This window comes from Pseudophryne corroboree (genome assembly GCF_028390025.1).
Source record: "Pseudophryne corroboree isolate aPseCor3 chromosome 3 unlocalized genomic scaffold, aPseCor3.hap2 SUPER_3_unloc_6, whole genome shotgun sequence".
NCBI classification, from domain to species: Eukaryota; Metazoa; Chordata; class Amphibia; order Anura; family Myobatrachidae; genus Pseudophryne; species Pseudophryne corroboree.
The window spans coordinates 1,810,970-1,824,843 of record NW_026967552.1 but is presented as its reverse complement, the minus strand read 5'-3'; the positions used below and the strand labels follow the sequence as shown (position 1 = coordinate 1,824,843).

Here is a 13,874-nt window from a genome sequence, read left to right as displayed (position 1 = left end):
AATAACAACCCGATTTGTGTAACAATAACTATTTACAAGTATTGCAGACAATCCGCACTTGGGATGGGCGCCCAGCATTCACTACGGACTATGAGAAATAGAATTACCGGTGAGTAAATTCTTATTTTCTCTGACGTCCTAGTGGATGCTGGGGACTCCGTAAGGACCATGGGGATTATACCAAAGCTCCCAAACGGGCGGGAGAGTGCGGATGACTCTGCAGCACCGAATGAAAGAACTCCAGGTCCTCCTCAGCCAGGGTATCAAATTTGTAGAATTTTGCAAATGTGTTTGCCCCTGACCAAGTAGCAGCTCGGCAAAGTTGTAAAGCCGAGACCCCTCGGGAAGCCGCCCAAGCTGAGCCCACCTTCCTCGTGGAATGGGCTTTTACAGATTTAGGCTGCGGTAGTCCCACCGCAGAATGCGCAAGCTGAATCGTGCTACAAATCCAGCGCGCGATAGTTTGCTTAGAAGCAGGAGCACCCAGCTTGTTGGGTGCATACAGGATAAACAGCGAGTCAGTTTTTCTGACTCCAGCCGTCCTGGAAACATAAATTTTCAGGGTCCTGACTATGTCTAGTAACTTGGAATCTTCCAAGTCCCTAGTAGCCGCAGGCACCACAATAGGTTGGTTCAAGTGAAAAGCTGATACCACCTTCGGGAGAAACTGAGGACGAGTCCTCAGTTCTGCCCTATCCATATGGAAAATCAGATAAGGGCTTTTACAGGACAAAGCCGCCAATTCTGACATACGCAAGCCCGAAGCCAGGGCCAACAGCATGACCACTTTCCACGTTAGATATTTCAAATCCACAGTCTTAAGTGGCTCAAACCAATGTGATTTCAGGAACTCCAAAACCACATTGAGATCCCAAGGTGCCACTGGGGGCACAAAAAGAGGCTGAATATGCAGAACTCCTTTGACAAAAAAGTCTGAACTTCAGGCAGTGAAGCCAGTTCTTTCTGGAAGAAAATCGGCAGAGACAAAATTTGGACCTTAATGGACCCCAATTTGAGGCCCACGTCACCCCTGCTTGCAGGAAATGCAGGAATCGACCCAGTTGAAATTCCTCCGTTGGGGCCTTCCTGGCCTCACACCACGCAACATATTTTCGTCAAATGCGGTGATAATGTTTTGCACTGACATCCTTCCTAGCTTTAATCAGCGTAGGAATGACTTCCTCCGGAATGCCCTTTTCCTTTAGGATCCGGCGTTCAACCGCCATGCCATCAAACGCAGCCGCGGTAAGTCTTGGAACAGGCAGGGCCCCTGCTGCAGCAGGTCCCGCCTGAGTGGTAGAGGCCATGGGTCCTCTGAAAGCATCTCTTGAAGTTCTGGGTACCAAGCTCTTCTTGGCCAATCCGGAACCACGAGAATAGTTTTCACTCCTCGCCTTCTTATTATTCGCAGTACCTTGGGAATGAGAGGCAGAGGAGGAAACACATAAACCGACTGGTACACCCACGGTGTTACTAGAGCGTCCACAGAAATCGCCTGAGGGTCCCTTGACCTGGCGCAATATCTTTTTAGCTTTTTGTTGAGGCGGGACGCCATCATGTCCACCTGTGGTCTTTCCCAACGGTTTACCAACAGTTGGAAGACTTCTGGATGAAGTCCCCATTCTCCCGGGTGGAGGTCGTGCCTACTGAGGAAGTCTGCTTCCCAGTTGTCCACTCCCGGAATGAACACTGCTGTCCGTGCTAACACATGATTTTCCGCCCATCGGAGAATCCTTGTGGCTTCTGCCATTGCCCTCCTGCTTCTTGTGCCGCCCTGTCTGTTTACATGGGCGACCACCGTGATGTTGTCTGACTGGATCAGCACCGGCCGGTTCTGAAGCAGGGGACTTGCTTGGCTTAGGGCATTGTAAATGGCCCTTAGCTCCAGAATATTTATGTGAAGCGAAATCTCCTGATTTGACCACAGTCCTTGGAAATTTCTTCCCTGTGTGACTGCACCCCAGCCCCGAAGGCTGGCATCCGTGGTCACCAGGACCCAGTCCTGTATTCCAAATCTGCGGCCCTCTAGTAGATGAGCCCTCTGCAGCCACCACAGCAGCGACACCCTGGTCCTTGCCGACAGGGTTATCCGCTGTTGCATCTGGAGATGGGAACCGGACCATTTGTCCAACAGGTCCCACTGGAAAGTCCTTGCGTGGAACCTTCCGAATGGAATTGCTTCGTACGAAGCTACCATTTTCTCTCCAGGACTCGTGTGCATTGATGTACCGACACCTGTCCCAGTTTTAGGAGGTCTCTGACTAGAGATGACAACTCCTCTGCTTTTTCCACTGGAAGAAACACTTTTTTCTGGTCTGTGTCCAGAATCTATCCCAGGAACAGAAGACGTGTCGTCGGGACCAGCTGTGACTTTGGAATATTGAGAATCCAGCCGTGCTGTTGCAGCACTTCCCGAGAAAGTGCTACCCCCACTACCAACTGTTCCTTGGACCTCGCCTTTATTAGGAGATCGTCCAAGTACGGGATAATTAAAACTCCCTTCTTGCGAAGGAGTATCATCATTTCGGCCATTACCTTGGTAAAGACCCTCGGTGCCGTGGATAACCCAAATGGCAGCGTTTGGAACTGATAGTGACAGTCCTGTACCACAAATCTGAGGTACTCCTGGTGAGGAGGGTAAATGGGGACATGCAGGTACGCATCCTTGATGTCCAGGGAGACCATGTAATCCCCCTCGTCCAGGCTCGCAATAACCGCCCTAAGCGATTCCATCTTGAACTTGAACCTTTTGATATAAGTGTTCAAGGATTTTAAATTTAAGATGGGTCTCACTGAACCGTCCGGTTTCGGTACCACAAACATTGTGGAATAGTAACCCTTTCCTTGCTGAAGGAGGGGTACCTTGACAATCACTTGCTGTGAATACAGTTTTTGAATAGCCACCAACACTGCCTCCCAGGCAGAGGGAGTTGCCGGTAAGGCAGATTTTAGGAAACGGCGGGGGGGGGGGGGGGGGGGGGACGTCTCGAATTCCAGCCTATACCCCTGAGATACTACTTGAAGGACCCAGGGATCCACCTGTGAGAAAGCCCACTGTGCGCTGAAATTTCTGAGACAGGCCCCCACCGTACCCGGGTCCGCCTGAGCAGCCCCAGCGTCATGCTGTGGACTTACCGGACGCAGGGGAGGACTTCTGCTCTTGGGAACTAGCTGTGTGCTGCAGCTTTTTCCCCCTACCTTTGCCTCTCGGCAGAAAGGATGAGCCTCTAGCCCTCTTGCCTTTCTGGGGCCGAAAGGACTGTACCTGATAATACGGTGCTTTCTTTTGCTGTGGGGTAGCCTGTGGCAAAAAGGTCGATTTCCCAGCAGTAGCTGTGGAAACGAGGTCCGAAAGACCCTCCCCAAACAGTTCCACCCCCTTATAGGGCAAAACTTCCATGTGCCGTTTCGAGTCGGCATCGCCTGACCATTGCCGAGTCCATAACCCGTTTCTGGTGGCAATGGACATAGCGCTTATTTTTTATGCCAGCCGGCAAATATCCCTCTGTGCATCACGCATGTATAAGACGGCGTCTTTTATATGCTCTATCGTCAGCAAAATATTGTCCCTATCCATAGTATCAATATTATCCGACAGGGAATCTGACCACGCAGCTGCAGCACTGCACATCCATGATTATGCAATGGCTGGTCGCAATATAATGCCCGTGTGTGTGTATATAGCTTTAAGGGTAGCCTCCTGCATTCTATCAGCAGGTTCCTTTAGGGCAGCCGTATCCGGAGACGGTAGTGCCACCTTTTTTGATAAGCGTGTCAGCGTCTTATCTACCCTAGGGGGTGTTTCCCAACGTGACCTATCCTCTGGCGGGAAAGGGTACGCTGCCAATAACCGTTTAGAAATTATCAATTTCTTATCGGGGGAAGTCTACGCTTCCTCACACACCTCATTTAATTCCTCAGAGGCAGGAAAAACTACAGGTAGTTTTTTCTCACCAAACATAATACTCTTTTTTGTGGTACCTGGGGTATTATCAGAAATGTATAATTACATTTTTCATTGCCTCAATCATGTAACGGGTGGACCTATTGGAGGGTACACTAGTCTCATCGTCGTCGACACTGGAGTCGGTATCCGTGTCGACATCTGTGTCTGTCACCGGAGGTAGCGGGCGTTTTAAAGCCCCTGATGACATTTGAGACGCTGGAACAGGCACAAGCTGAGTAGCCGGCTGTCCTATGTCGTCAAACCTTTTGTGTAAGGAGTTGACACTGTCACGTAATTCCTTCCATAAGTCCATCCACACAGCTGTCGACCCCGCAGGGGGTGACATCACATTCACAGGCATTTGCTCCGCCTCCACATCATTTTCCTCATCATACATGTCGACACAGCAGTACCGACACACAGCACACACACAGGGAATGCTCTGACAGAGGACAGGACCCCACAAAGCCCTTTGGGGAGACAGAAGGAGAGTATGCCAGCACACACCAAAGCGCTATATACCACAGGGATATCACCTATAAAGAGTGTTTTCCCTTATAGCTGCATATATATATATATTATACTGCGCCTAAATTTGTGCCCCCCCCCCTCTCTTTTTTACCCTTTCTGTAGTGCAGGACTGCAGGGGAGAGCCAGGGAGCGATCCTTCCAGCGGAGCTGTGAGGGAAAATGGCGCCAGTGTGCTGAGGGAGATGGCTCCGCCCCTTTTTCGGCGGGCTTTCTCCCGCTATTTTAATAATTCTGGCAGGGGTTAATTTACACCTATATAGCCCCTGGGGCTATATATGGTGTCAGTTTGCCAGCCAAGGTGCTATTTATTGCTGCTCAGGGTGCCCCCCCTCCCCCAGCGCCCTGCACCCATCAGTGACCGGAGTGTGAGGTGTGCATGAGGAGCAATGGCGCACAGCTGCAGTGCTGTGCGCTACCTTAGAGAAGACAGAAGTCTTCAGCCGCCGATTTTCCGGACCTTCTTGCTTCTGGCTCTGTAAGGGGAACGGCGGCACGGATCCGGGAACGGACGATGAGGTCGGGTCCTGTGTGCGATCCCTCTGGAGCTAATGGTATCCAGTAGCCTAAGAAGCCCAAGCTACCACCACTTAGGTAGGTTCGCTTCTTCTCCCCTTAGTCCCTCGGTGCAGTGAGCCTGTTGCCAGCAGATCTCACTGAAAATAAAAAACCTAAACTATACTTTCTTTCTAGGAGCTCAGGAGAGCCCCTGGTGTGCATCCAGCTCGGCCGGGCACAGAAATCTAACTGAGGCTTGGAGGAGGGTCATAGGGGCAGGAGCCAGTGCACACCAGATAGTCCTAAATCTTTATTTAGATGTGCCCAGTCTCCTGCGGAGCCGTCTATTCCCCATGGTCCTTACGGAGTCCCCAGCATCCACTAGGACGTCAGAGAAACAAGGTTTGTTGGCGCTGGGCAGGTCTGTGATGGAATACACTTTAGGATTAGCAGCCACCTGGAGAGGGGTAGCCGGCCTCCTCAAACAGAGACAAATGTGGGGAATACCAGGTAGGCGCTCTATCCAAATGATGCAGCCAAAAAATATAATTAAAAACACTGTTTATTACACACAAGAAAATAAAAAATAAAAATAATTTACTCACTGGTAATTCTATTTCTCGTAGTCCGTAGTGGATGCTGGGAACTCCGTAAGGACCATGGGGAATAGCGGCTCCGCAGGAGACTGGGCACAAAAGTAAAGCTTTAGGACTACCTGGTGTGCACTGGCTCCTCCCCCTATGACCCTCCTCCAAGCCTCAGTTAGGATACTGTGCCCGGACGAGCGTACACAATAAGGAAGGATTTATGAATCCCGGGTAAGACTCATACCAGCCACACCAATCACACCGTATAACTCGTGATCTGAACCCAGTTAACAGTATGATAACAGAGGAGCCTCTCGAAGGATGGCTCACTACAACAATAACCCGATTAGTTAACAATAACTATGTACAAGTATTGCAGATAATCCGCACTTGGGATGGGTGCCCAGCATCCACTATGGACTACGAGAAATAGAATTACCGGTGAGTAAATTCTTATTTTCTCTGACGTCCTAGTGGATGCTGTGAACTCCGTAAGGACCATGGGGATTATACCAAAGCTCCCAAACGGGCGGGAGAGTGCGGATGACTCTGCAGCACCGAATGAGAGAACTCCAGGTCCTCCTCAGCCAGGTTATCAAATTTGTAGAATTTAACAAACGTGTTTGGCCCTGACCAAGTAGCTGCTCGGCAAAGTTGTAAAGCCGAGACCCCTCGGGCAGCCGCCCAAGATGAGCCCACCTTCCTTGTGGAGTGGGCATTTACAGATTTTGGCTGTGGCAGGCCTGCCACAGAATGTGCAAGCTGAATTGTACTACAAATCCAACGAGCAATAGTCTGCTTAGAAGCAGGAGCACCCAGCTTGTTGGGTGCATACAGGATAAACAGCGAGTCAGATTTTCTGACTCCAGCCGTCCTGGAAACATATATTTTCAGGGCCCTGACTACGTCCAGCAACTTGGAGTCCTCCAAGTCCCTAGTAGCCGCAGGCACCACAATAGGCTGGTTCAGGTGAAACGCTGAAACCTCCTTAGGGAGAAAATGAGTCCTCAATTCCGCCATATCCGTATGAAAAATCAGGTAAGGGCTTTTATAGGACAAAGCCGCCAATTCTGACACGCGCCTGGCTGAAGCCAGGGCCAACAGCATTACCACTTTCCATGTGAGATATTTTAAATCCACAGTGGTAAGTGGTTCAAACCAATGTGATTTTAGGAACCCCAAAACCACATTGAGATCCCAGGGTGCCACTGGAGGCACAAAAGGAGGCTGTATATGCAGTACCCCCTTGACAAACGTCTGAACTTCAGGAACCGAAGCCAGTTCTTTCTGGAAGAAAATCGACAGGGCTGAAATTTGAACCTTAATGGACCCTAATTTTAGGCCCATAGACAGTCCTGTTTGCAGGAAATGCAGGAAACGACCCAGTTGAAATTCCTCTGTAGGGGCCTTCCTGGCCTCGCACCACGCAACATATTTACGCCAAATACGGTGATAATGCTGTGCGGTTACATCCTTCCTGGCTTTGATCAGGGTAGGGATGACTTCATCCGGAATGCCTTTTCCCTTCAGGATCCGGCGTTCAACCGCCATGCCGTCAAACGCAGCCGCGGTAAGTCTTGGAACAGACAGGGTCCCTGCTGGAGCAGGTCCCTTCTTAGAGGTAGAGGCCACGGGTCCTCTGTGAGCATCTCTTGAAGCTCCGGGTACCAAGTCCTTCTTGGCCAATCCGGAGCCACGAGTATAGTTCTTACTCCTCTCCGTCTTATAATTCTCAGTACCTTGGGTATGAGAGGCAGAGGAGGGAACACATACACTGACTGGTACACCCACGGTGTTACCAGAGCGTCCACCGCTATTGCCTGAGGGTTCCTTGACCTGGCGCAATACCTGTCTAGTTTTTTGTTGGGGCGGGACACCATCATGTCCACCTTTGGTTTTTCCCAACGGTTGACAATCATGTGGAAGACTTCTGGATGAAGTCCCCACTCTCCCGGGTGGAGGTCGTGTCTGCTGAGGAAGTCTGCTTCCCAGTTGTCCACTCCCAGAATGAACACTGCTGACAGTGCTATCACATGATTCTCCGCCCAGCGAAGAATCCTTGCAGCTTCTGCCATTGCCCTCCTGCTTCTTGTGCCGCCCTGTCTGTTTACGTGGGCGACTGCCGTGATGTTGTCTGACTGGATCAACACCGGCTGACCCTGAAGTAGAGGTCTTGCTTGGCTTAGAGCATTGTAAATGGCCCTTAGTTCCAGGATATTTATGTGAAGTGACGTCTCCAGGCTTGACCACAAGCCCTGGAAATTTTTTCCCTGTGTGACTGCTCCCCAGCCTCTCAGGCTGGCATCCGTGGTCACCAGGACCCAGTCCTGAATGCCGAATCTGCGGCCCTCTAGAAGATGAGCACTCTGCAACCACCACAGGAGAGATACCCTTGTCCTTGGAGACAGGGTTATCCGCTGATGCATGTGAAGATGCGATCCGGATCATTTGTCCAGCAGATCCCACTGAAAAGTTCTTGCGTGGAATCTGCCGAATGGAATCGCTTCGTAAGAAGCCACCATTTTCCCTAGGACCCTTGTGCATTGATGCACTGACACTTGGCCTGGTTTTAGGAGGTTTCTGACTAGCTCGGATAACTCCCTGGCTTTCTCCTCCGGGATAAACACCTTTTTCTGGACTGTGTCCAGAATCATCCCTAGGAACAACAGACGTGTCGTCGGAATCAGCTGCGATTTTGGGATATTTAGAATCCACCCGTGCTGCCGTAACACTACTTGAGATAGTGCTACTCCGACTACTAACTGTTCCTTGGATCTTGCCCTTATCAGGAGATCGTCCAAGTAAGGGATAATTAAGACGCCTTTTCTTCGAAGAAGTATCATCATTTCGGCCATTACCTTGGTAAAGACACGGGGTGCCGTGGACAATCCAAACGGTAGTGTCTGAAACTGATAGTGACAGTTCTGTACCACAAACCTGAGGTACCCTTGGTGAGAAGGGTAAATTGGGACATGGAGGTAAGCATCCTTGATGTCCAGAGACACCATATAGTCCCCTTCTTCCAGGTTCGCGATCACTGCTCTGAGTGACTCCATCTTGAACTTGAACCTTTGTATGTAAGTGTTCAAGGATTTCAGATTTAAAATAGGTCTCACCGAGCCGTCCGGCTTCGGTACCACAAACAGCGTTGAATAACACCCCTTGCCCTGTTGCAGGAGGGGTACCTTGATTATCACCTGCTGAGAATACAGCTTGTGAATGGCTTCCAATACCGCCTCCCTGTCGGAGGGAGATGTCGGTAAAGCAGACTTTAGGAAACGGCGAGGGGGAGATGTCTCGAATTCCAACCTGTACCCCTGAGATACCACCTGAAGGACCCAGGGATCTACCTGCGAGTGAGCCCCCTGCGCGCTGAAATTCTTGAGACGTGCCCCCACCGTACCTAAGTCCGCTTGTAAAGCCCCAGCGTCATGCTGAGGACTTAGCAGAAGCGGGAGAGGGCTTCTGTTCCTGGGAACTGGCTGCTTGCTGCAGCCTTTTTCCCCTTCCTCTGCCCCGGGGCAGAAATGAGGAGCCTTTCGCTCGTTTGCCCTTATGGGGACGAAAGGACTGCGCCTGATAATACGGCGTCTTCTTATGTTGAGAGGCGACCTGGGGTAAAAAAGTGGATTTCCCAGCCGTTGCCGTGGCCACCAGGTCTGAAAGACCTACCCCAAATAACTCCTCCCCTTTATAAGGCAGTACTTCCATATGGCGTTTGGAATCTGCATCATCTGACCACTGTCGTGTTCATAACCCTCTTCTGGCAGAAATGGACAGCGCACTTACTCTCGATGCCAGTCGGCAAATATCCCGCTGTGCATCACGCATATATAGAAATGCATCTTTCAAATGCTCTATAGTCATTAATATACTGTCCCTATCTAGGGTATCAATATTTTCAGTCAGGGAATCCGACCAAGCCAACCCAGCACTGCACATCCAGGCTGAGGCGATTGCTGGTTGCAGTATAACACCAGTATGTGTGTAAATACATTTTAGGATACCCTCCTGCTTTCTATCAGCAGGATCCTTAAGGGCGGCCGTCTCAGGAGAGGGTAGAGCCACCTGTTTTGATAAGCATGTGAGCGCTTTATCCACCCTAGGGGGTGTTTCCCAACGCACCCTGACCTCTGGCGGGAAAGGATATAATGCCAATAATTTTTTAGAAATTATCAGTTTCTTATCGGGGGAAACCCACGCTTCATCACACACCTCATTTAATTCCTCAGATTCAGGAAAAACTACAGGTAGTTTTTTCTCACTGAACATAATACCCCTTTTAGTAGTAGTGGTATTATCAGAAATATGTAAAACATTTTTCATTGCCTCAATCATATAACGTGTGGCCCTACTGGAAGTCACGTTTGTCTCTTCCCCGTCGACACTGGAGTCAGTATCCATGTCGGCGTCTGTATCTGCCATCTGAGGTAACGGGCGTTTTAGAGCCCCTGATGGCTTTTGAGACGTCTGGACAGGCACAAGCTGAGTAGCCGGCTGTCTCATGTCGTCAACTGTCTTTTGCAAAGAGCTGTCACTGTCACGTAATTCCTTCCAGCATCTCATCCACTCAGGTGTCGACTCCCTAGGGGGTGACATCTCTATTATAGGCAATTGTTCCGCCTCCACATCATTTTCCTCCTCATACATGTCGACACAACGTACCGACACACAGCACACACACAGGGAATGCTCTGACAGAGGACAGGATCCCACTAGCCCTTTGGGGAGACAGAGGGAGAGTATTCCAGCACACACCAGAGCGCTATATAAATATACAGGGATAACCCTATATAAGAGTTTTTCCCCTTTATAGCTGCTATATGTTAGTATTACGCCAATTAGTGCCCCCCTCTCCTTTTTACCCTGTTTCTGTAGTGCAGGACTGCAGGGGAGAGTCAGGGAGACGTCCTTCCAGCGGAGCTGTGAGGGAAAATGGCGCCTGTGTGCTGAGGAGATAGGCTCCGCCCCCTTCTCGGCGGACTTTTCTCCCGCTTTTATGTAGAATCTGGCAGGGGTTAAAATTCATCCATATAGCCCTGGGGGCTATATGTGATGTATTTTTGCCAGCCAAGGTGTTTTTTATTGCTGCTCAGGGCGCCTCCCCCTAGTGCCCTGCACCCTCAGTGACCGAAGTGTGAAGTGTGCTGAGGAGCAATGGCGCACAGCTGCAGTGCTGTGCGCTACCTTGGTGAAGACAGGATGTCTTCTGACGCCGATTTTCCGGACCTCTTCTTGCTTCTGGCTCTGTAAGGGGGCCGGCGGTGCGGCTCGGGGGCCGGCGGTGCGGCTCCGGGACCGGACTCTAAAACTAAACTTTTCACTAAGCAGCTCAGGAGAGCCCCTAGTGTGCACCCTTCTCGGCCGGGCACAAAAATCTAACTGAGGCTTGGAGGAGGGTCATAGGGGGAGGAGCCAGTGCACACCAGGTAGTCCTAAAGCTTTACTTTTGTGCCCAGTCTCCTGCGGAGCCGCTATTCCCCATGGTCCTTACGGAGTTCCCAGCATCCACTAGGACGTCAGAGAAACAATATAAACTATAATATAGACCAAAACATATACTAATGGGTGTTACCCTGAGGTGTATGATATCTCTGGTATAAATGATATACACAATGATATGGTTCATACAGGAATGTGCCCTGAACCAGAATGACCTTTATATGATACGCTTAGTTCCGTTGTAACAACAAAGTGAGTTACATGTGTATAGATGTGATGGTGGTTAGTAGTCACTGCACCAGTGTTGGTAGTCCTTGCGGCACAAAGTTGATACTGCAGACCCGCTCCGTCTCACCCTTTGCCCGGGTGAAGAAGCTGCGGGCGGCGCGGTCTGCTATAAGCTGTTCGCTGTTGTGCAGTGCAATGTGGATGCGCAGAGCCGCTGTCTCGTACTCCCAGCACGGGTAAGGTTTGTATCAGCAGCACAGTGTCTGGACTTACCCGGAATAGGGAGGAACACATGGTGCAGTCTCTCCATGATGTTCATTTCACATTTGACGGCAATTGGTGAACCATCAGCTATTGGAGGTTGTATCTTCTTCTGTGGGCACTACAGGTATCAGCGATCCCTCTCTCTATGCCCTCAACGCGTTTCTCCGCACACCGGGCAGCTTTCCAAGAGCTGGAGGATTTCTTCTCACTCACACTGTGCGCTGCTTATTTACTATAAGAGACTGACAAAACCTCTGAGTCTCCTATGTAGAAGGATCAGCGTTTTCCTTTTACATTGATTTTATCAGTGATACCTTTGTGTATACTCATTGTGTATATCATTTATACCAGAGATATCATACACCTCAGGGTAACACCCATTAGTATATGTTTTGCTCTATATTACGGTTTATATTGTTTTTATGTTTGGTTGCATCATTTGGATAGAGCGCCTACCTGGTATTCCCCACATTTGCACACAGCACGGGGCACAGTAACAGCCCGGCTGCTGGCACGTATACAAAATAACAGGTTCCCTATAGAATAATAGTAAACGCCAGGCACAGCTGCTGCAGAAACTCTTGTTACATACGTGACGTCAGTCTCTTCTGATACTGGCATTATATAATACAACCCGGTGTCTCTACAGCAGATGGCCGTCGTTATACGTGTGGCGCCCTCCTAGCGGGCATTTCACATCTTACACCATTATAGTGACGGGGGGGACGGCAATGAGGGGCTCAGCCTGCAGCTGTCACACTGCCAGTGGTGTAGTAATGCTCTGCAGCTGTCACACTGCCAGTGGTGTAGTAATGCTCTGCAGCTGTCACACTGCCAGTGGTGTAGTAATGCTCTGCAGCTGTCACACTGCCAGTGGTGTAGTAATGCTCTGCAGCTGTCACACTGCCAGTGGTGTAGTAATGCTCTGCAGCTGTCACACTGCCAGTGGTGTAGTAATGCTCTGCAGCTGTCACACTGCCAGTGGTGTAGTAATGCTCTGCAGCTGTCACACTGCCAGTGGTGTAGTAATGCTCTGCAGCTATCACACTGCCAGTGGTGTAGTAATGCTCTGCAGCTGTCACACTGCCAGTGGTGTAGTAATGCTCTGCAGCTGTCACACTGCTAGTGGTGTAGTAATGCTCTGCAGCTGTCACACTGCCAGTGGTGTAGTAATGCTCTGCAGCTGACATAATAATAATAATAATAATATCAGGACACCACAGGCTGCTCCTCCTGTATAATAATAATAACAGGACACTACAGGCTGCTCCCCCTGTATAGTAATAATAATAGGACACCACAGGCTGCTCCCCCTGTATAGTAAGACGCCATTACCTGATCTCCACGGACACTGGGAGGCTGCAACAGTCGATTTCAACTCACTTCCTGTATGTGAAACGCACGGTCCGGAAGCAAGGTGGAACGCACAGGCCGGAAGTAGGGTTTGATTGGCAACGACTGCTACCTGGTTACTGGCCCCTCCCCTCCTACACCCCACCCACAGCCCTGCCCTCTGTAAAGATTAATACCATACATGTCCTCAGTGCAGGAGGCCGGCGGCCATTTTCCTGTAGACCAGTCCGGCAGCAGCAATAGGTTCCCTGGCCGAGTAGTGACGTCAGGAGCGGCGGCCATTTTCCCCTGGTCTGAGCTCCGCCTTCCTTCTATCATTCCCACAAGGCAGCAGGAGCAGAGAGCAGCCATTGCTGTGTCTGGCAGCAGGTAATGATATTATTATTATTATTCTATAGGCTGAGCAGCTCTGGTGTCAGGTCCTGTACTACAGGGGGAGCAGCCTCTGGTGCCTTGTTATAGTGCAGCTGGAGCAGCCCCTGGTGCTGCATTATCCCTGTACTGGTGGCTGACACTCTAGTGTCCTATTACTGTAATACAGGGGACGCAGAGCCCGCCGTTACCGTAATACAGGTGGCGCAGACCCCGCCGTTACCGTAATACAGGTGGCGCAGACCCTGCCGATACCGTAATACAGGAGGCGCAGAGCCCGTCGTTACCGTAATACAGGTGGCGCAGACCCCGCCGTTACCGTAATGCAGGTGGCGCAGACCCCACCGTTACCGTAATGCAGGTGGCGCAGACCCCGCCGTTACCGTAATACAGATGGTGCAGATCCCGCCGTTACCGTAATACAGGTGGCGCAGACCCTGCCGTTACCGTATTACAGGTGGCGCAGGACTTGCTGTTACCGTAATACAGGTGGCGCAGAACCCGCCGTTACCGTAATACAGGTGGCGCAGACCCTGCCGTTACCGTAATACAGGTGGCGCAGACCCTGCCGTTACCGTATTACAGGTGGCGCAGGACTTGCTGTTACCGTAATACAGGTGGCGCAAAACCCGCCGTTCCCGTAATACAGGTGGCGC

The 13,874-nt window shown here is 50.6% G+C and overlaps 3 protein-coding genes across 3 annotated transcripts in view; 1 reads left to right on the top strand and 2 right to left on the bottom strand.

The window, feature by feature from the left end:
* LOC134984498 (oocyte zinc finger protein XlCOF7.1-like) overlaps positions 1-12,909 on the bottom strand; it is a 41,506-nt gene extending 28,597 nt beyond the window's left edge. The window contains exon 1 of the mRNA XM_063950064.1: positions 12,829-12,909. The gene's annotated coding sequence lies outside the window, so the exon portion shown is untranslated. The remainder of the gene's footprint in view (positions 1-12,828) is intronic.
* Positions 1-13,874, bottom strand: part of LOC134984503 (zinc finger protein 585A-like) — a 593,603-nt gene that overhangs the window by 345,391 nt on the left and 234,338 nt on the right. The gene's annotated exons all lie outside the window — the stretch shown is intronic.
* Positions 13,177-13,874, top strand: part of LOC134984506 (zinc finger protein 271-like) — a 185,336-nt gene continuing 184,638 nt past the window's right edge. Inside the window, exon 1 of the mRNA XM_063950076.1 lies at positions 13,177-13,215. The gene's annotated coding sequence lies outside the window, so the exon portion shown is untranslated. The remainder of the gene's footprint in view (positions 13,216-13,874) is intronic.